General features: G+C 43.2%; 1 protein-coding gene across 2 annotated transcripts in view; it reads right to left on the bottom strand.

The window, feature by feature from the left end:
• Window positions 1-23,179, bottom strand: part of TMEM243 (transmembrane protein 243) — a 99,522-nt gene that overhangs the window by 19,653 nt on the left and 56,690 nt on the right. The window lies entirely within an intron of this gene.

Below are 23,179 nucleotides of genomic sequence, written 5' to 3'. Positions count from 1 at the left end.
CGGCAGTCTCGTAAGCCAATCGGATGATGCTTTTAAGCCAAAAGGAAAGAGAGGTAGAAGTCGCTTTTTGACCTCTCCTTTTACCAGAATAGACGACAAACAGAGAAGAAGTTTGTCTGAACTCTTTTGTAGCTTCTAAATAGAATTTTAGAGCCCGGACTACGTCTAAATTGTGTAACAAACGCTCCTTCTTTGAAACTGGATTGGGACACAAAGAAGGTACAACTATCTCCTGGTTAATATTTTTGTTAGAAACAACCTTTGGAAGAAAACCAGGCTTAGTACGCAAAACAACCTTATCTGCATGGAACACCAGATAAGGCGGAGAACACTGCAGAGCAGATAACTCAGAAACTCTTCTAGCAGAAGAAATAGCAACCAAAAACAGAACTTTCCAAGATAACAACTTAATATCTATGGAATGTAGAGGTTCAAACGGAACCCCTTGAAGAACAGAAAGAACTAGATTTAAACTCCAGGGAGGAGTCAAAGGTCAGTAAACAGGCTTGATCCTAACCAGAGCCTGAACAAATGCTTGAACATCTGGCACAGCTGCCAGTCGTTTGTGTAATAAGACAGATAAAGCAGAAATCTGTCCCTTTAGAGAACTCGCTGATAATCCTTTATCCAAACCCTCTTGTAGAAAGGAAAGGATCTTAGGGATTTTGATCTTATTCCATAAGAATCCCTTGGATTGATACCAGCAGATATATCTTTTCCATATTTTATGGTAAATTTTTCTAGTTACCGGTTTTCTGGCTTGAACTAGAGTATCTATCACAGAATCTGAAAACCCACGCTTTGATAGAATCAAGCGTTCAATTTCCAAGCCGTCAGCTGGAGGGAGACCAGATTTGGATGTTCGAATGGACCCTGTACAAGAAGATCCTGTCTCAAAGGTAGCTTCCATGGTGGAACCGATGACATATTCACCAGGTCTGCATACCAAGTCCTGCGTTGCCACGCAGGAGCTATCAAGATCACAGAGGCCCTCTCCTGCTTGATCCTGGCTACCAGCCTGGGAATGAGAGGAAACGGTGGAAACACATAGGCTAGGTTGAAGGTCCAAGGCGCTACTAGTGCATCCACTAGAGTCGCCTTGGGATCCCTGGATCTGGACCCGTAGCAAGGAACCTTGAAGTTCTGACGAGACGCCATCAGATCCATATCTGGAATGCCCCATAATTGAGTCAACTGGGCAAAGATCTCCGGGTGGAGTTCCCACTCCCCCGGATGGAATGTTTGACGACTCAGATAATCCGCCTCCCAGTTTTCCACACCTGGGATGTGGATCGCAGATACGTGGAAGGAGTGATCCTCCGCCCATTTTATTATTTTGGTCACTTCTTTCATCGCCAGGGAACTCCTTGTTCCCCCCTGATGATTGATATAAGCAACAGTCGTCATGTTGTCTGATTGGAATATTATGAATCTGGCCTTTGCTAGTTGAGGCCAAGCCCTGAGAGCATTGAATATCGCTCTCAGTTCCAGAATGTTTATCGGGAGAAGAGACTCTTCCCGAGACCATAGTCCCTGAGCTTTCAGGGATTCCCAGACCGCGCCCCAGCCTATTAGACTGGCGTCGGTCGTAACGATGACACACTCTGGTCTGCGGAAGCTCATTCCCTGGGACAGGTGGTCCAGGGTTAGCCACCAACGGAGTGAGTCTCTGGTCTTCTGATCTACTTCAATCACTGGAGACAAGTCTGTATAGTCCCCATTCCACTGTTTCAGCATGCACAGTTGTAATGGTCTTAGATGAATTTGCGCAAAAGGAACTATGTCCATTGCTGCAACCATCAACCCTACTACTTCCATGCACTGAGCTACGGAAGGACGAGGAATAGAATGAAGAACTTGACAAGCGTTTAGAAGTTTTGACTTTCTGACTTCTGTCAGGAAAATCCTCATTTCTAAAGAATCTATTATTGTTCCCAAGAAGGGAACTCTTGTCGACGGAGACAGGGAACTTTTTTCTATGTTCACCTTCCATCCGTGAGATCTGAGAAAGGCCAGAACGATGTCTGTGTGAGCCTTTGCCTTTGAAAGAGACGATGCTTGTATTAGAATGTCGTCCAAGTACGGTACTACTGCAATGCCCCTTGGTCTTAGAACCGCTAGAAGGGATCTGAGTACCTTTGTGAAAATCCTTGGAGCAGTGGCTAACCCGAATGGGAGGGCCACAAACTGGTAATGTTTGTCCAGAAAGGCGAACCTTAGGAACTGATGATGTTCTTTGTGGATAGGAATATGTAGGTACGCATCCTTTAGATCCACGGTAGTCATAAATTGACCTTCCTGGATTGTGGGTAGAATCGTTCGAATGGTTTCCATTTTGAATGATGGTACTCTGAGAAATTTGTTTAGGATCTTTAAATCCAGAATTGGTCTGAAAGTTCCCTCTTTTTTGGGAACTACAAACAGATTTGAGTAAAATCCCATTCCTTGTTCCGCCGTGGGAACTGGGTGTATCACTCCCATCTTTAACAGGTCTTCTACACAATGTAAGAATGCCTGTCTCTTTATTTGGTTTGAGGATAAGCGAGACATGTGTAACCTTCCCCTTGGGGGTAGTTCCTTGAATTCCAGAAGATAACCCTGAGAAACTATTTCTAGTGTCCAGGGATTCTGAACATCTCTTGCCCAAGCCTGAGCAAAGAGAGAGAGTCTGCCCCCTACTAGATCCGGTCCCGGATCGGGGGCTACTCCTTCATGCTGTCTTGTTAGCAGCAGCAGGCTTCTTGGTCTGCTTACCCTTGTTCCAGCCTTGCATCGATTTCCAGGCTGGTTTGGTTTGAGAAGCATTACCCTCTTGCTTAGAGGATGCAGAGTTAGAGGCCGGTCCGTTCCTGAAATTGCGAAAGGAACGAAAAACATAATTTATGTAAGAACTTACCTGATAAATTCATTTCTTTCATATTAGCAAGAGTCCATGAGCTAGTGACGTATGGGATATACATTCCTACCAGGAGGGGCAAAGTTTCCCAAACCTCAAAATGCCTATAAATACACCCCTCACCACACCCACAATTCAGTTTAACGAATAGCCAAGAAGTGGGGTGATAAAGTGCGAAAGCATATAAAATAAGGAATTGGAATAATTGTGCTTTATACAAAAATCATAACCACCACAAAAAAAGGGCGGGCCTCATGGACTCTTGCTAATATGAAAGAAATTAATTTATCAGGTAAGTTCTTACATAAATTATGTTTTCTTTCATGTAATTAGCAAGAGTCCATGAGCTAGTGACGTATGGGATAATGATTACCCAAGATGTGGATCTTTCCACACAAGAGTCACTAGAGAGGGAGGGATAAAATAAAGACAGCCAATTCCTGCTGAAAATAATCCACACCCAAAATAAAGTTTAATGAAAAACATAAGCAGAAGATTCAAACTGAAACCGCTGCCTGAAGTACTTTTCTACCAAAAACTGCTTCAGAAGAAGAAAATACATCAAAATGGTAGAATTTAGTAAAAGTATGCAAAGAGGACCAAGTTGCTGCTTTGCAAATCTGATCAATCGAAGCTTCATTCCTAAACGCCCAGGAAGTAGAAACTGACCTAGTAGAATGAGCTGTAATCCTCTGAGGCGGAGTTTTACCCGACTCAACATAGGCAAGATGAATTAAAGATTTCAACCAAGATGCCAAAGAAATGGCAGAAGCTTTCTGGCCTTTTCTAGAACCGGAAAAGATAACAAATAAACTAGAAGTCTTTCGGAAAGACTTAGTAGCTTCAACATAATATTTCAAAGCTCTAACAACATCCAAAGAATGCAACGATTTCTCCTTAGAATTCTTAGGATTAGGACATAATGAAGGAACCACAATTTCTCTACTAATGTTGTTGGAATTCACAACTTTAGGTAAAAATTCAAAAGAAGTTCGCAACACTGCCTTATCCTGATGAAAAATCAGAAAAGGAGACTCACAAGAAAGAGCAGATAATTCAGAAACTCTTCTGGCAGAAGAGATTGCCAAAAGGAACAAAACTTTCCAAGAAAGTAATTTAATGTCCAATGAATGCATAGGTTCAAACGGAGGAGCTTGAAGAGCCCCCAGAACCAAATTCAAACTCCAAGGAGGAGAAATTGACTTAATGACAGGTTTTATATGAACCAAAGCTTGTACAAAACAATGAATATCAGGAAGAATAGCAATCTTTCTGTGAAAAAGAACAGAAAAAGCAGAGATTTGACCTTTCAATGAACTTGCGGACAAACCCTTATCTAAACCATCCTGAAGAAACTGTAACATTCTCGGTATTCTAAAAGAATGCCAAGAAAAATGATGAGAAAGACACCAAGAAATATAAGTCTTCCAGACTCTATAATATATCTCCCTAGATACAGATTTACGAGCCTGTAACATAGTATTAATCACAAAGTCAGAGAAACCTCTTTGACCAAGAATCAAGCGTTCAATCTCCATACCTTTAAATTTAAGGATTTCAGATCCTGATGGAAAAAAGGAACTTGCGACAGAAGGTCTGGTCTTAACAGAAGAATCCACGGTTGGCAAGAGGCCATCCGGACAAGATCCGCATACCAAAACCTGTGAGGCCATGCCGGAGCTACCAGCAGAACAAACGAGCATTCCTTCAGAATCTTGGAGATTACCCTTGGAAGAAGAACTAGAGGCGGAAAGATATAGGCAGGATGATACTTCCAAGGAAGTGATAATGCATCCACTGCCTCCGCCTGAGGATCCCGGGATCTGGACAGATACCTGGGAAGTTTCTTGTTTAGATGAGACGCCATCAGATCTATTTCTGGAAGTTCCCACATTTGAACAATCTGAAGAAATACCTCTGGGTGAAGAGACCATTCGCCCGGATGCAACGTTTGGCGACTGAGATAATCCGCTTCCCAATTGTCTATACCTGGGATATGAACCGCAGAGATTAGACAGGAGCTGGATTCCGCCCAAACCAAAATTCGAGATACTTCTTTCATAGCCAGAGGACTGAGTCCCTCCTTGATGATTGATGTATGCCACAGTTGTGACATTGTCTGAAAACAAATGAACGATTCTCTCTGCAGAAGAGGCCAAAACTGAAGAGCTCTGAAAATTGCACGGAGTTCCAAAATATTGATCGGTAATCTCACCTCCTGAGATTCCCAAACTCCTTCTGCCGTCAGAGATCCCCACACAGCTCCCCAACCTGTGAGACTTGCATCTGTTGAAATTACAGTCCAGGTCGGAAGCACAAAAGAAGCCCCCTGAATTAAACTATGGTGATCTGTCCACCACGTTAGAGAGTGTCGTACAATCGGTTTTAAGATATTAATTGAGATATCTTTGTGTAATCCTTGCACCATTGATTCAGCATACAGAGCTGAAGAGGTCGCATGTGAAAACGAGCAAAGGGGATCGCGTCCGATGCAGCAGTCATAAGACCTAGAATTTCCATGCATAAGGCTACCGAAGGGAATGATTGTGACTGAAGGTTTCGACAAGCTGAAATCAATTTTAGACGTCTCTTGTCTGTTAAAGACAGAGTCATGGACACTGAATCTATCTGGAAACCCAGAAAGGTTACCCTTGTCTGAGGAATCAATGAACTTTTTGGTAAATTGATCCTCCAACCATGATCTTGAAGAAACAACACAAGTCGATTCGTATGAGATTCTGCTAAATGTAAAGACTGAGCAAGTACCAAGATATCGTCCAAATAAGGAAATACCACAATACCCTGTTCTCTGATTACAGACAGAAGGGCACAGAGAACCTTTGTAAAAATTCTTGGAGCTGTAGCTAGGCCAAACGGCAGAGCCACAAACTGGTAATGCTTGTCCAGAAAAGAGAATCTCAGGAACTGATAATGATCTGGATGAATCAGAATATGCAGATATGCATCCTGTAAATCTATTGTGGACATATAATGCCCTTGCTGAACAAAAGGCAAGATAGTCCTTACAGTTACCATTTTGAACGTTGGTATCCTTACATAACGATTCAATATTTTTAGATCCAGAACTGGTCTGAAGGAATTCTCCTTCTTTGGTACAATGAAGAGATTTGAATAAAACCCCATCCCCTGTTCCGGAACTGGAACTGGCATAATTACTCCAGCCAACTCTAGATCTGAAACACAATTCAGAAATGCTTGAGCTTTCACTGGATTTACTGGGACACGGGAAAGAAAGAATCTCTTTGCAGGAGGTCTCATCTTGAAACCAATTCTGTACCCTTCTGAAACAATGTTCTGAATCCAAAGATTGTGAACAGAATTGATCCAAATTTCTTTGAAAAAACTTTATTGTGGGTGTGGTGAGGGGTGTATTTATAGGCATTTTGAGGTTTGGGAAACTTTGCCCCTCCTGGTAGGAATGTATATCCCATACGTCACTAGCTCATGGACTCTTGCTAATTACATGAAAGAAATTAGACTTATTCTTGGCTTTGAAAGGCCTATCTTGTGGAAGGGCGTGGCCCTTTCCCCCAGTGATGTCTGAAATAATCTCTTTCAATTCTGGTCCAAAGAGAGTCTTACCCTTGAAGGGGATATTAAGCAATTTTGTCTTGGAAGATACATCCGCTGACCAAGACTTTAGCCAAAGCGCTCTGCGCGCCACAATTGCAAACCCTGAATTTTTCGCCGCTAATCTAGCTAATTGCAAGGCGGCATCTAAAATTAAAGAATTAGCCAACTTGAGTGCGTGAACTCTGTCCATAACCTCCTCATACGGAGTCTCTCTACTGAGCGACTTTTCTAGTTCCTTGAACCAGAACCACGCTGCTGTAGTGACAGGAACAATGCACGAAATGGGTTGCAGGAGGTAACCTTGCTGTACAAAAATCTTTTTAAGCAAACCCTCCAATTTTTTATCCATAGGATCTTTGAAAGCACAATTATCCTCGATAGGAATAGTAGTGCGCATGTTTAGAGTAGAAACTGCCCCCTCGACCTTAGGGACTGTCTGCCATAAGTCCTTTCTGGGGTCGACCATAGGAAATAATTTCTTAAATATAGGAGGGGGGACAAAAGGTATGCCGGGCTTCTCCCACTCCTTATTCACTATGTCCGCCACCCGCTTGGGTATAGGAAAAGCGTCGGGGTGCACCGGAACCTCTAGGAACTTGTCCATCTTGCATAATTTTTCTGTTATGACCAGATTGTCACAATCATCCAGAGTAGATAACACCTCCTTAAGCAGTGCGCGGAGATGCTCTAATTTAAATTTACATGTCACAACATCAAGTTCAGCCGGTTGAGAAATTTTTCCTGAATCTGAAATTTCCCCATCTGACAAAACCTCCCTCATGGCCCCTTCAGATTGGTGTGAGGGTATGACAGAGCAATTATCATCAGCGCCCTCCTGCTCTTCAGTGTTTAAAACAGAGCAATCGCGCTTTCTCTGATATGCAGGCATTTTGGATAAAATATTTGCTATGGAGTTATCCATTACTGCCGTCAATTGTTGCATAGTAATAAGCATTGGCGAGCTAGAAGTACTAGGGGCCTCCTGCGTGGGCAAAACTGGCGTAGACACAGAAGGAGATGATGTAGAACTATGTCTACTCCCTTCATCTGATTAAACATCTTGGGCAATTTTACCATCTGTGGCAGCACTGTCCTTACTTTGTTTGGACGCTATGGCACAATTATCACACAATTTTGAAGGGGGAGACACATTGACTTTCATACATATAGAACATAGCTTATCTGAAGGTACAAACATGTTAAACAGGCTTAAACTTGTCAAAGCACAAAAACCGTTTTAAAACAAAAACATTACTGTCTCTTTAAATTTTAAACAGTGCACACTTTATTACTGAATATGTGAAAAAGTATGAAGGAATTGTTCAAAATTTACCAAATTTTCACCACAGTGTCTTAAAGCATTCAAAGTATTGCACAACAATTTTCAGAGCTTTAACCCTTAAAATAAAGCAACCGGAGCCGGTTACAGTTTTAACCCCTCTACAGTCCCAGCTACAGCCTTTGCTGCAACTTTACCAAACCCAGGGGGAATACGATACCAAATGAAGCCTTCTAGGAACTTTTCCAACTACTTTCAGACCCTCACACATGCATCTGCATGTCTTGCTCTCAAAAGTAACTGCGCAGTAATGGCGCGAAAATGAGGCTCAGCCTACAACTGGGAAGGCCCTTCCTGACTGGAAAGGTGTCTAACACAGTGCCTGACGTTAAAAAATGTTCCCCAAGCTTAAAAGTGTGAATTACAAGCATAAACATGTATAAAATGCCCAAATAAAGCAATCGATTTGCCCATAAAAGTGTCTACCAGTTTTATAGCCCATATTAAGCCCTTTATTCTGTTTGAGACTAAGAAAATGGCTTACCGGTCCCCATGAGGGGAAATGACAGCCTTCCAGCATTACACAGTCTTGTTAGAAATATGGCTAGTCATACCTTAAGCAGAAAAGTCTGCTAACTGTTTCCCCCAACTGAAGTTACTTCATCTCAACAGTCCTATGTGGAAACAGCAAACGATTTTAGTTACTGTCTGCTAAAATCATCTTCCTCTCACAAACAGAAATCTTCATCCTTTTCTGTTTCAGAGTAAATAGTACATACCAGCACTATTTTAAAATAAACTCTTGATAGTAGAATAAAAAACTACAACTAAACACCACATACTATTAACCATCTCCGTGGAAATGTTGCCTGTGCAACGGCAAAGAGAATGACTGGGGTGGGCGGAGCCTAGGAGGGACTATATGGACAGCTTTGCTGGGACTCTTTGCCATTTCCTGTTGGGGAAGAGATATTTCCCACAAGTAAGGATGACGCCGTGGACCGGACACACCAATGTTGGAGAAATCAGATAAGGAGAATCACATTGTAAGGCAGATAGCTCAGAGACTCTCCGAGCCGAGGAAATAGCCATCAAAAACAGAACTTTCCAAGATAAAAGCTTAATATCCATGGAATGAAGGGGTTCAAACGGAACTCCTTGAAGAACTTTAAGAACCAAGTTTAAGCTCCATGGGGGAGCAACAGGTTTAAACACAGGCTTAATTCTAACCAAAGCCTGACAAAATGCCTGGACGTCTGGAACTTCTGCCAGACGCTTGTGCAAAAGAATAGACAGAGCAGAAATCTGTCTCTTTAAGGAACTAGCTGATAATCGTTTGTCCAAACGCTCTTGGAGAAAGGACAATATCCTCGGAATCCTAACCTTACTCCATGAGTAATTCTTGGATTCACACCAGTAAAGATATGTACGCCATATCTTGTGATAGATTTTCCTGGTAACAGGCTTTCGTGCCTGTATTAAGGTATCAATGACTGACTCGGAGAAGCCACGCTTTGACAGAATCAAGCGTTCAATCTCCATGCAGTCAGTCTCAGAGAAATTAGATTTGGATGATTGAAAGGACCTTGTATTAGAAGGTCCTGTCTTAGAGGCAGAGTCCATGGTGGAAAGGATGACATGTCAACTAGGTCTGCATACCAGGTCCTGCGTGGCAACGCAGGCGCTATTAGAATCACCGATGCTCTCTCCTGTTTGATTTTGGCAATCAGTCGAGGGAGCAGAGGAAACGGTGGAAACACATAAGCCAGGTTGAAGTACCAAGGCGTTGCTAGAGCATCTATCAGCGTCGCTTCTGGGTCCCTGGACCTGGATCCGTAACAAGGAAGTTTGGCGTTCTGGCGAGACGCCATGAGATCCAACTTTGGTTTGCCCCAACGATGAATCAATTGAGCAAACACCTCCGGATGGAGTTCCCACTCCCCCGGGTGAAAAGTCTGACGACTTAGAAAATCCGCCTCCCAGTTCTCCACGCCTGGGATATGGATTGCTGACAGGTGGCAAGAGTGAGTCTCTGCCCAGCGAATTATTTTTGAGACTTCTAACATCGCTAGGGAACTCCTGGTTCCCCCTTGATGGTTGATGTAAGCCACAGTCGTGATATTGTCCGACTGAAATCTGATGAACCTCAGTGTTGCTAACTGAGGCCAAGCCAGAAGAGCATTGAATATTGCTCTTAACTCCAGAATATTTATCGGAAGGAGTTTCTCCTCCTGAGTCCACAATCCCTGTGCCTTCAGGGAGTTCCAGACTGCACCCCAACCTAGAAGGCTGGCATCTGTTGTTACAATTGTCCAATCTGGCCTGCGAAAGGTCATACCCTCGGACAGGTGGACCCGAGACAACCACCAGAGAAGAGAATCTCTGGTCTCTTGATCCAGATTTAGCAGAGGGGACAAATCTGTGTAATCCCCATTCCACTGACTTAGCATGCATAATTGCAGCGGTCTGAGATGTAGGCGCGCAAATGGCACTATGTCCATTGCCGCTACCATTAAGCCGATCACCTCCATACACTGAGCCACCGAAGGGCGCGGAATGGAATTAAGAATACGTCAAGCATTTAGAAGCTTTGATAACCTGGACTCCGTCAGGTAAATTTTCATCTCTACAGAATCTATAAGAGTACCTAAGGAGACTCTTGTGAGTGGGGATAGAGAACTCTTTTCCTCGTTCACTTTCCACCCGTGCGATCTCAGAAATGCCAGAACTATCTCTGTATGAGACTTGGCAATTTGAAAGCTTGACGCCTGTAGCAGGATGTCGTCTAGATACGGAGCCACCGCTATGCCTCGCGGTCTTAGAACCGCCAGAAGTGAGCCCAGAACCTTTATAAAGATTCTCGGGGCTGTAGCCAACCCGAAGGGAAGAGCTACAAGTTGGTAATGCCTGTCTAGAAAGGCAAACCTTAGGAACCGATGATGATCTTTGTGAATCGGTATGTGAAGGTAGGCATCCTTTAAGTCCACTGTGGCCATGTACTGACCCTCTTGGATCATGGGTAGGATGGTCCGAATAGTTTCCATTTTGAAAGATGGAACTCTGAGGAATTTGTTTAAGATCTTTAGATCCAAAATTGGTCTGAAGGTTCCCTCTTTTTTGGGAACCACAAACAGATTTGAATAAAAACCCTGTCCTTGTTCCGTCCGCGGAACTGGATGGATCACTCCCATTACTAGGAGGTCTTGCACACAGCGTAGGAATGCCTCTTTCTTTATCTCATTTGCAGATAACCTTGAAAGATGAAATCTCCTTTGTGGAGGGGAAGCTTTGAAGTCCAGAAGATATCCCTGAGATATGATCTCCAACGACCAGGGATCCTGAACATCTCTTGCCCACGCCTGGGCGAAGAGAAAAAGTCTGTCCCCTACTAGATCCGTCGCCAGATAGGGGGCCGTTCCTTCATGCTGTCTTAGAGGCAGCAGCAGGCTTTCTGGCCTGCTTGCCTTTGTTCCAGGACTGGTTAGGTTTCCAGGCCTGCTTAGATTGAGCAAAAGTTCCCTCATGTCTTGAAGCGGAGGAAGTTGATGCTGCACCTGCCTTGGAATTTCTAAAGGCACGAAAATTAGACTTTTTGGCCTTTGATTTGGCCCTGTCCTGAGGAAGGGTATGACCCTTACCTCCAGTAATGTCAGCAATAATTTCTTTCAAACCAGGCCCGAATAAGGTCTGCCCCTTGAAAGGAATGTTGAGTAATTTAGACTTTGAAGTCACGTCAGCTGACCAGGATTTGAGCCATAGCGCCCTACGCGCCTGGATGGCGAATCCGGAATTCTTAGCCGTTAGTCAAATGAACAATGGCATCAGAAACAAATGAGTTAGCTAGCTTAAGAGTTCTAAGCTTGTCAACAATTTCAGTCAATGGAGCTGTATGGATGGCCTCTTCCAGGGCCTCAAACCAGAATGCCGCCGCAGCAGTGACAGGCGCAATGCATGCAAGGGGCTGTAAAATAAAACCTTATTGAATAAACATTTGTATCCATTGGATCTGAAAAAGCACAACTGTCCTCAACCGGGATAGTGGTACGCTTTGCTAAAGTAGAAACTGCTCCCTCCACCTTAGGGACAGTCTGCCATAAGTCCCGTGTAGTGGCATCTATTGGAAACATTTTTCTAAATATAGGAGGTGGGGAAAAGGGCACACCGGGTCTATCCCACTCCTTACTAATAATTTCTGTAAGCCTTTTAGGTATTGGAAAAACATCAGTACTCACCGGCACTGCATAGTATTTATCCAGCCTACACAATTTCTCTGGCACTGCAATTGTGTCACAGTCATTCAGAGCAGCTAATACCTCCCCAAGCAATACACGGAGGTTCTCAAGCTTAAATTTAAAATTAGAAATCTCTGAATCAGGTCTCCCCGAATCAGAGACGTCACCCACAGACTGAAGCTCTCCGTCCTCAGGTTCTGCATATTGTGACGCAGTATCAGACATGGCTCTTACAGCATCTACGCGCTCTGTATCTCGTCTAACCCCAGAGCTATCGCGCTTGCCTCTCAATTCAGGCAATCTGGATAATACCTCTGACAGGGTATTATTCATGATTGCAGCCATGTCCTGCAAAGTAATCGCTATGGGCGTCCCTGATGTACTTGGCGCCATATTAGCGTGCGTCCCTTGAGCGGGAGGCGAAGGGTCCGACACGTGGGGAGAGTTAGTCGGCATAACTTACCCCTCGACAGACCCCTCTGGTGACAATTCTTTTATAGATAAAGACTGATCTTTACTGTTTAAGGTGAAATCAATACATTTAGTACACATTCTCCTATGGGGCTCCACCATGGCTTTTAAACATAATGAACAAGTATCCTCTGTTTCAGACATGTTTGTACAGACTAGCAATGAGACTAGCAAGCTTGGAAAACACTTTAAAGCAAGTTAACAAGCAATATAAAAAACGTTACTGCGCCTTTAAGAGAAACAAATTTTGACAAAATTTGAAATAACAGTGAAAAAAGGCAGTTACACTAACAAAATTTTTACAGTGTATGTAACAAGTCAGCAGAGCATTGCACCCACTTGCAAATGGTTGATTAACCCCTTAATAACAAAAACAGAATAATAAATGACAAAAACGTTTTTTAAACACAGTCACAACAACTGCCACAGTCTACTGTGATTGTTACCCTCCTCAAACACGACTTTGAAGCCTTTTGAGCCCTTCAGAGAAGTCCTGTATCATGCAGAGGGAAGCTGAATGTCTCTGTCAGTATTTTTAGCTGCACAGAAAAGCACTAAAATAGGCCCTTCCCACTCATATTGCAACAGTGGAAAGCTTCAGGAAACTGTCTCTAGGCAGAAATCAAACCAGCCATGTGGAAAAAAACTAGGCCCCAATAAGTTTTGTCACCAAACATATATAAAAACGATTAACATGCCAGCAAACGTTTTATATTACATTTTTATAAGAGTATGCATCTCTATTAATAAGCCAGATACCAGTAGCTATCACTGCATTTAAGGCTTTACTTACATTAATCCGGTATAAGCAGCATTTTCTAGCAAATTCCATCCCTAGAAAAATGTTAACTGCACATACCTTATTGCAGGAAAACCTGCACGCCATTCCCTCTCTGAAGTTACCTCACTCCTCAGAATATGTGAGAACAGCCATGGATCTTAGTTACTTCTGCTAAGATCATAGAAAATGCAGCCAGATTCTTCTTCTAAATACTGCCTGAGATAAACAGCACACTCCGGTACCATTTAAAAATAACAAACTTTTGATTGAAGAAATAAACTAAGTATAAAACACCACTCTCCTCTTACGACCTCCATCTTTGTTGAGGGTTGCAAGAGAATGACTGGATATGGCAGTTAGGGGAGGAGCTATATAGCAGCTCTGCTGTGGGTGATCCTCTTGCAACTTCCTGTTGGGAAGGAGAATATCCCATAAGTAATGGATGATCCGTGGACTGGATACACTTAACAAGAGAAATTAAGATACCACTGCAGAATTATCAGTTTCTCTGCTTTAACTATTTATAGTTATGTGTTTGAGTACAATTAAAAAAAAATATTCTATAAACTACTGACAACATTTCTCTCCAATTCCAAATGAAAAACAGAATTTATGCTTACCTGATAAATTACTTTCTCTTGCGGTGTATCCAGTCCACGGATTCATCCTTTACTTGTGGGATATTCTCCTTCCCTACAGGAAGTGGCAAAGAGAGCACACAGCAGAGCTGTCCATATAGCTCCCCCTCTAGCTCCACCCCCCAGTCATTCGACCAAAGGTTAGGAAGAAAAAGGAGAAACCATAGGGTGCAGTGGTGACTGTATTTTAAACAAAAAATTTTTACCTGACTTAAATGCCAGGGTGGGCAGTGGACTGCATACACCGCAAGAGAAAGTAATTTATCAGGTAAGCATAAATTCTGTTTTCTCTTGCAAGGTGTATCCAGTCCACGGATTCATCCTTTACTTGTGGGATACCAATACCAAAGCTTTAGGACACGGATGAAGGGAGGGAACAAGACAGGTACCTTAAACGGAAGGCACCACTGCTTGCAAAACCTTTCTCCCAAAAATAGCCTCCGAAGAAGCAAAAGTATCGAATTTGGAAAATTTGGAAAAAGTATGCAGTGAAAACCAAGTCGCTGCCTTACAAATCTGTTCAACAGAAGCCTCATTTTTGAAAGCCCATGTGGAAGCCACTGCTCTAGTAGAATGAGCAGTAATTGTTTCAGGAGGCTGCTGGCCAGCAGTCTCATAGGCCAAACGGATGATGCTTTTCAGCCAAAAGGAAAGAGAAGTAGTAGTCGCTTTCTGACCTCTCCTCTTACCAGAATAGATAACAAACAAGGAGGATGTTTATCTGAAATCCTTAGTTACTTGTAAATAGAACTTTAAAGCACGAACTACATCAAGATTGTGTAACAGACGTTCCTTCTTCGAAGAAGGATTAGGACACAGAGAAGGAACAACTATTTCCTGGTTAATATTCTTGTTAGAAACAACTTTAGGAAGAAAACCAGGCTTGGTACGCAAAACTACCTTATCTGCGTGGAACACCAGGTAAGGTGAATCACACTGTAAGGCAGATAATTCTGAAACTCTTCGAGCAGAAGAGATAGCTACCAAAAACAAAACTTTCCAAGATAACAACTTAATGTCTATGGAATGTAAAGGTTCAAACGGAACCCCTCGAAGAACTGAAAGAACTAGATTTAGACTCCATGGCAGAGCCACAGGTTTATAGACAGGCTTGATTCTGACTAAAGCCTGAGCAAACGCTTGAACGTCTGGTACCAATGCCAGACGCTTGTGTAAAAAAGGATAGACAGAGCAGATATCTGTCCCTTTAAGGAACTAGCTGACAATCCTTTCTCCAATCCTTCTTGGAGGAAAGACAATATCCTGGGACTCCTAATCTTACTCCATGAGTAACCCTTGGATTCACACCAACCCAGATATTTCCGCCATAACTTATGGTAGATTTTCCTGGTGACAGGCTTTCTAGCCTGAATCAGAGTATCTATAACTGACTCAGAGAAACCACGCTTTGATAGAATTAAGCGTTCAATCTCCAAGCAGTCAGACATAGAGAAACTAGATTTGGATGCTTGAATGGACCCTGTATTAGAAGATCCTGCCTCATTGGCAGTGTCCATGGTGGGACAGATGACATGTCCACTAGGTCTGCATACCAAGTCCTGCGTGGCCACGCAGGCGCTATCAGAATCACTGAAGCCTTCTCCTGCTTGATTCTGGCGACCAGACGAGGGAGAAGGGTAAACGGTGGAAAAACATAAGCCAGATTGAAGGACCAAGGCGCTGCTAGAGCATCTATCAATACCGCCTTGGGGTCCCGGGACCTGGACCCATAGAGAGGAAGTTTGGTGTTCTTATGGGACGCCATCAGATCCAATTCTGGAGTGCCCCATAGCTGAGTCAGCTGGGCAAACACCTCCGGGTGGAGTTCCCACTCCCCCGGGTGAAAAGTCTGACGACTTAGGAAATCCGCCTCCCAGTTGTTTACTCCTGGGATGTGAATTGCTGAGAGCTGGCAGGAGTGATCCTCCGCCCACCTTATTATTTTGGTTACTTCCGTCATCGCTAGGGAACTCTTTGTTCCCCCCTGATGATTGACGTAAGCTACAGTCGTGATGTTGTCCGACTGAAATCTGATTAATTTGGCCGCAGCTAGTTGAGGCCATGCCTGAAGAGCGTTGAATATCGCCCTCAGTTCCAGAATGTTTATCGGGAGAAGCCCTGAGCTTTCAGGGAGTCCCAGACCGCACCCCAGCCTAACAGACTGGCGTCGGTCGTTACAATGATCCACTCTGGTCAGCGGAAACATATTCCCTGAGACAGGTGATCCTGAGACAACCACCAGAGAAGAGAATCTCTGGTCTTCTGGTCCAACTGAATTTGAGGAGACAAATCTGCATAATCCCCATTCCACTGTCTGAGCATGCATAGTTGCAGTGGTCTGAGGTGTATCCGAGCAAAAGGGACTATGTCCATTGCCGCTCCCATTAATCCGATTGTCTCCATGCACTGAGCCACAGATGGCCGGGGAATGGAATGAAGAACTCGGCAAGTAGTTAAGAGTTTTAATTTTCTGACCTCCGTCAGAAATATTTTCATTTCTACCGAGTCTATTAGAGTCCCTAGGAAGGGAACCCTTGTGAGAGGGGAAAGAGAACTCTTTTTGATGTTCACCTTCCACCCGTGAGACCTCAGAAAGGCCAATACAATCTCCGTGTGAGACTTGGCTCTTTGGAAAGACGGCGCCTGAATTAAGATGTTGTCTATATAAGGCGCCACTGCTATGCCCCGCGGTCTTAGAATCGCCAGAAGGGACCCTAGCACCTTTGTGAAAATTCTGGGAGCAGTAGCTAAGCCGAAAGGAAGAGCCACAAACTGGTAATGCTTGTCCAGAAAGGGGAACCTGAGAAACTGGTGATGATCTTTGTGGATAGGAATGTGTAGGTATGCATCCTTTAGATCCACGGTAGTCATATATTGACCTTCCTGGATCATTGGTAAGATTGTCCGAATGGTCTCCATTTTGAATGATGGGACTCTGAGGAATCTGTTTAGAATTTTTAGATCCAGGATGGGTCTGAAAGTTCCCTCTTTTTTGGGAACCACAAACAGGTTTGAGTAAAAACCCAGCCCTTGTTCCACGATTGGAACTGGGTGGATCACTCCCATTGTATGTAGATCTTCTACACAGCGTAAAAACGCCTCTTTCTTTGATCTGTAGACAGACGAGAAATGTGGAACCTCCCCCTTGGAGGAGAACCCTTGAATTCTAGAAGATATCCCTGGGATACAATATCTAACGCCCAAGTATCGTGTACATCTCTTGCCCAGGCCTGAGCGAAGAGAGAGAGAGTCTGCCCCCTACTAGATCCAGTCCCGGATCGGGGGCTACCCCTTCATGCTGTCTTGGTGGCAGCTGCAGGCTTTTTGGCCTGTTTCCCCTTATTCCAGCCCTGGTAAGGTTTCCAGGTTGCCTTGGGCTGTGAAGTGTTACCCTCTTGCTTTGCAGCCGGAGAGGATGAAGCGGGGCCGTTCCTGAAATTATGAAAGCAACGAAAATAAGCTTTGTTCTTTGTCTTAAAGGACTTGTCCTGAGGGAGAGCATACAGCAGCAGGACCCTCCATGTGAAGCAGCATGAACTTCTCTACTCCGGAGCTGTGAGGCCTAATAAATCACTCCTAAGTGAATAAAAAACAGCCATGTGGGTAATAACCCCAGAAAGAACCCAAAAGGGCTTTCAAGTGTCTTGCAAACGATATTTTCCTTAGCTAAACAGTCGATTGCCCTGAATAAGTGTCAACCAGCATAATTAGCCCTATTATGTAAGCATTCAATTCCTTACTAAGTCTGTGAACATAGCTTACCCTCCCCTCATGGGGATATTGTCAGTCTCTTCTAGCATTATCTCAGTCTTGTCTAGAAATAAATGACTGAACATACCTTATTGCAGTTCACTCTGCAAACTGTTCCCCCCAACTGAAGTTTTCTGGTACTCCTCAGTCCTGTGTGGGAACAGCAGTGGATTTTAGTTACAACATGCTAAAATCATTTTCCTCTCAGCAGAAATCTTCATCACTTTTCTGCTAGAGAGTAAATAGGACAAACCGGTACCATTTAAAATAACAAACTTTTGATTGAAGATAATAAAAACTACAATTCTAACACCACATTCACTTTACCCTCCCGAGAGAGACCCTAGTGCTTAGAGCTAGCAAAGAGAATGACTGGGGGGTGGAGCTAGAGGGGGAGCTATATGGACAGCTCTGCTGTGTGCTCTCTTTGCCACTTCCTGTAGGGAAGGAGAATATGCCACAAGTAAAGGATGAATCCGTGGACTGGATACACCTTGCAAGAGAAATATTGTCATTAAGAGCATTTATTTGCAGAAAATGACAACTGTTCAAAATAACAAAATAAAGTGTTTTCAGACCTCAAATAATGCAAAGAAAACAAGGTTCATATTCATTTTTAAACACAATACTAATTATTTTTTAACTTAAGAGTTCAGAAATTAATATTTGGTGGAATAACCCTGATTTTAAATCACAACTTTCATTCTTCTTTGCATGCTCTCCACCAGTCTTTCACATTGCTGTTGGATGGCACTCCTGCACTAAAATGCAAGCAGCTCTGCTTTCTTTGATGGCTTGTGGCCATCCATCTTCCTGTTGTTCACATTCCAGAGGTTTTCAATGGGGTTCAGGTCTGGAGATTGGGCTGGCCATGACTGGGTCTTGTTCTGGTTGTCCTCCATCCACATCTTGATTGGCCTGGCTATGTGGCATGGAACATTGCCCTGCTGGGAAAACCAATCCTCAGTGCGAGACACTGGCTTGTAGGCCTCTAACCCACTGTTAATTTAGTGGAGGATTGGTAATAAAATATATAGACCCGGGGGGGTGTCTAGGCAGCGGCCATGTTAGGTCGCAATATCTGTAGCTCTGTGTATGATCACTCTAACCCGCCGGTTTTAGAGCCCATCCTGCAAGCTGTTTAAAAAACTACTCTCATATTTACTTGACTCAGCTGTTTCTGAGTAGATTGATATAAAAAACTTGGAGGGTTTATGATTACTAGATCCAGATCTGGACCGTTGAGAACTCCCGCGGCGGCCTTCTTACGAGGTCTCAACACCCCCCCCCCCCCCCCCCCCGTATACGGGGTATAGCAGTCGCTTTCGGACTGCCCGTTCTTCATCCTAGGAGAGGAATCTCACAACCTGCACCAACCAGTGTAATCTATTGGGGAGGCAACCAAGCCTGTCATAGTATATTCGCATAGGGGAGCTGACTGAAATCTTCTCCGGAAAATGGAAGCCCTGACTAGATGGGAGGCCGAGATGACGCAGCTCATCACCGATCACTATAAAAGCCTAGAATTTGAGCTATGTCAGCTTCTCCTAAAATCAAAGCCTCGCTACTCTGGCCTAACTGCAAGAATGAACGAGCCGACAAAGGAGCTGGCATATCTAACTGTTGGAGACTTCAACACCCAATCTCAGCCTGTGATTCTGACTGATAGTGACCAACCCTTCACGATTCCTACAGAAGCCCCGCAGAATGCAGAACTTTCCCTGCAACACCCCTGTGCGGATTACCTACCTCCGGTTGCAGATAACAGTATACCGCCTATGGTACTAGGATCAGGGGGAGATTTGACACCTCGATGGATTAGGCGACGCAGGCGAAGAGAGAGACAGTGTGTCTTGAGGGTCCCGGTGTCTCACACAGTCACCGGCCGACTCAGGGGGTCACAAAGAAGGCGACCGGCTCAACCAGGAGAAGCTGCAGTAAGTTGGGTTTCTCTATCTCCCTGTGCATCACGAAGCGCCCGCCTTTCCTATACAACAGAGGGTCACAGGCATGAGTATGTAAGTAGATTTGCTCTGAGGACAAGAGCGTTACCTAATAGAACACTTAAAGCAATGACGCGGGGAGCTCCCAGACTAACTCTCTCCCCTTGGGTTAAACTTGACTCCCGGCAACCTGCGTTCTCTGGGCCACAGACAGAGCAGGATTTTCCCACAGCACTCAGGGGAATAAGTATTGACCGGCATGGTGTGGGCTAATCACGCTTAGAGTACCTGGACTGCCTCATTACATTAAATATACCCACATTAGCCTTGAGGACAGCTGTTTCTTTTTTTTTCTTCCTTCCTCCAGCCCAGCTAAAGACTACAACTTTCACAGTAACATATGGGGAAAGAAGCGCTTTATTTACTATGCCATAGTGCCGCGAGGTATAGAATCAGGCCTCTGAACTGCCGAACCCATGCAGACAGTCTCCGAGTATCCATTTTTGCTTTGTGGACCGTTATTGCAGCACAATTAGTTTTGCTCACGAGTTGGACTTGTGCCATACCCTGAGGGCACTGAACATATTATACCTTGCCCTTAAACTAAAGTGCTTTTATTATATACATGTAATACCTATAACGGCAAGGCTGCTGCTTTAATATCAGAGACTTGTGCCTAATAAATGTTCATTTGTAGTCAGTGGCAACTGCCCTTCTAGATAATTAAGGTTTAGCCTTGTGGCCTACTATACTGTGACTTCTAATTACTATTTGTACAGTTAATCTGCCTCCCACCCGGGTATAGGGCCCATACCTGGTGGAGAATATTTATTTATATAAGTAATATGATTGTTATGTTATGGCTACTTCTTGTTTATAAACCTGTATAACCATCTCACACAGTTCAATGTTATAGGAGCTCAATCTACCCATAGTGTCTCCCAATAACACATAGGTACTTATTTAGTATAGTGTCTCCTGATTTCTGGTATATAGGGTTGTTTGGCTTCCACAGTATTCCTCACAATATTTCTCCACTTACTGTATCTCCCCTCGCCCTTTCCCGCTCTACTTATGGGAGCGGGTCATATCCACTATCCCTTTCCCGTCCGTGTCCAGTGGGGACAAAACTCCCTGGGGGGGAGATACAGCATAAGCCCTTTTGCCATATAGGTCCAGTGGTGATATTTTCCCATAACAACCTGATTTTAAGTTTCTGTTTTTCCTTTGTTCCTTTCAGCCTTATTCCGTTAAATCCACCCCTGTTCCCTCCCCTCCTTTCGAACGTAGTTGTGTGCTCAAATGTTTTTCTCTAAGATATGGAGGATTTGTTGCTGAACGTATTACATATGTTCCCAGAAGAAGGACATATTATTTATTAATTAAATTTCAAGGTCCAAAAGTGACCGTTTGTAACATTAGAGCCCTTCTCTCTGGTTATTTAAATTACATAGGCCCATAAGTGGCCTGTTGATCACTTGGAGGTGAATTCATTTCTTATAAAAAAATAGAAAATGAGGTTCCACTGGTTATATTCAGGGTTTTGTACAATAGTACTGTATTGCCTGTATTGCCTTTTAATTATACGTTGTCATGTACATACTAATTCAATACTCTCTACCCGAATGTAAAACCTAACCAAATATTATGGTATCTGATGTATGTATACTACTGAACTTTTGCTTATTGTTATGTATTTGCAGAACCTCAATAAAAATCTTAAAAAAAAAATAAAAAAAAAAATATATAGACCCAGAATCTTTAACTACCGTGCTGCCATAAAAAAACTGCCTGCTTAAATGCTTTCTATCCCAAGTCATGAGCGTTGCTAGGTAACGCAGAGGAAATTAAAATGTGCAATAGAACCTGGGAGTGTGCTAACTGGCAGAAAGGTGCACGCGGTGAAAACGGAATGAAATAAATTAGCAGACAGTGTTAAAATAAAAAATACATTCTTTAATGTACACGCAGGGAGCGCGTTACCTGACAAAGTCACACGTAGTGAAAGCACTGTACAAATTAAACTAGCTGAAAAATGAAAAATACATTATTTAAAAGTACACATAACAATAAAAAAAAACTAAATTAGTGTGTACAATTCAATAAAGGGTCCCTATTTTCCCATATAGTCTCCATGCATGACATCTAGACAGAGTGTATACTAAAGTCTGGTGTTTAAGTGGTAATGTCTAACATTTAATGTCCCCTGGCTATGATGTTATATAACAAATGTACCTGATAGTAGCCTGTGGGCAATGAGTGCAAATGTGTTCCATTCTTACCGGACGAGCACCTTATCCACTGTGCTTACCAGCAGCAGAAATGAATGCTTACAGTAGACAGCTCATTCAGTGCTGAGCACATTACAGCAGAGGATTTATTTAAGATGTATAGTTACGACCCAACAGGAGAAGGCTAAGGGGTCTGTCTCCGCGACACCCATGGCAGGCTCATGATTAACTCCTTCACTGGGAGTAATTGTGTCTCTGCCCAATACTCCAATCTCCCTTCTGTCTTTCGGTAGCAGCTCTCTGAGATGAGGTGTGGGGAATGGGCCTTAAATCAGTCTGAGGACTCAACAAAGAATCGCCTTCCTCCTGTGAGGCAAAGATTAAGACTGACATGCCTGGGAGGTGGGAGGGATGAAGTGTTCTTGGAGTTTTGGGAAGCTTTGCCTCCTCCGAGTGGCCAGGAGTTGAATGGCTCGTGGACTATTACCACTTTATGAAGGAAACATTATTAGCTTCATTTTGGTTTAACTTTAACGCCTTTCTGATGTTCTAAGGCATCTAAGCTAATGAGCCAGCCAATTTTTGGTTCAGGACCCTGGATAGAAATTGTTTATTGGTGGGTGAATTTATCCACCAATCAGCAACAACCCAGGTTGTTCACCAAAAATGAGCCGGCATCTAAACTTACATTCTTGCTTTTCAAATAAAGATACCAAGAGAATGAAGAAATTTTGATAATTGGATTAAAATTAGAAAGTTGCTTAAAATTGCATGCTCTATCTGAATCACAAAAGAAAAAATTTGGGTTCAGTGTCCTTTTAATATTTGCTGGGTTGTTATTAAAATAAGTTGGGTAATTTGCAAATTAAACGGGATTCCAGGGAGAACACTGTCTAGTAATTCATCAGAAATTGCACATTACACCTTAGGACCAGTAAACACAGTAGATTTGCATAATCAACAAATGCATGATAAAAAGACAATGCAATAGCACTTAGTCTGAACTTCAACTGAGTAGTAGGTTTTTATCTGACAAATTTCAAAGTTATGTCTATTTCCCCTCCCCCTGTATCATGTGACACTAATCAGCCAATCACAAATGCATATCGGTATATTCTGTGAATTCCTGCACAGACTCAGTAGGAGCTGGTGACTCAAAAAGTGTAAATATAAAAAGACTGTGCACATTTTGTTAATGTAAGTAAATTTGAAAGTTGTTTAAAATCACATGCTCTATCTGAATCATGAAAGTTGAATTTTGACTTGAGTTTCCTTTTAACCATTACCATTTTCTATGAGTATGATAAGTACATCATTATAACAGAACTAAACAAACAATGATAACAGAAGGAGCCGTGGACACA

Source organism: Bombina bombina, chromosome 6, assembly GCF_027579735.1.
Source record: "Bombina bombina isolate aBomBom1 chromosome 6, aBomBom1.pri, whole genome shotgun sequence".
Lineage (NCBI taxonomy): Eukaryota > Metazoa > Chordata > Amphibia > Anura > Bombinatoridae > Bombina > Bombina bombina.
This window is presented reverse-complemented; position numbering and strand designations above follow the sequence as displayed.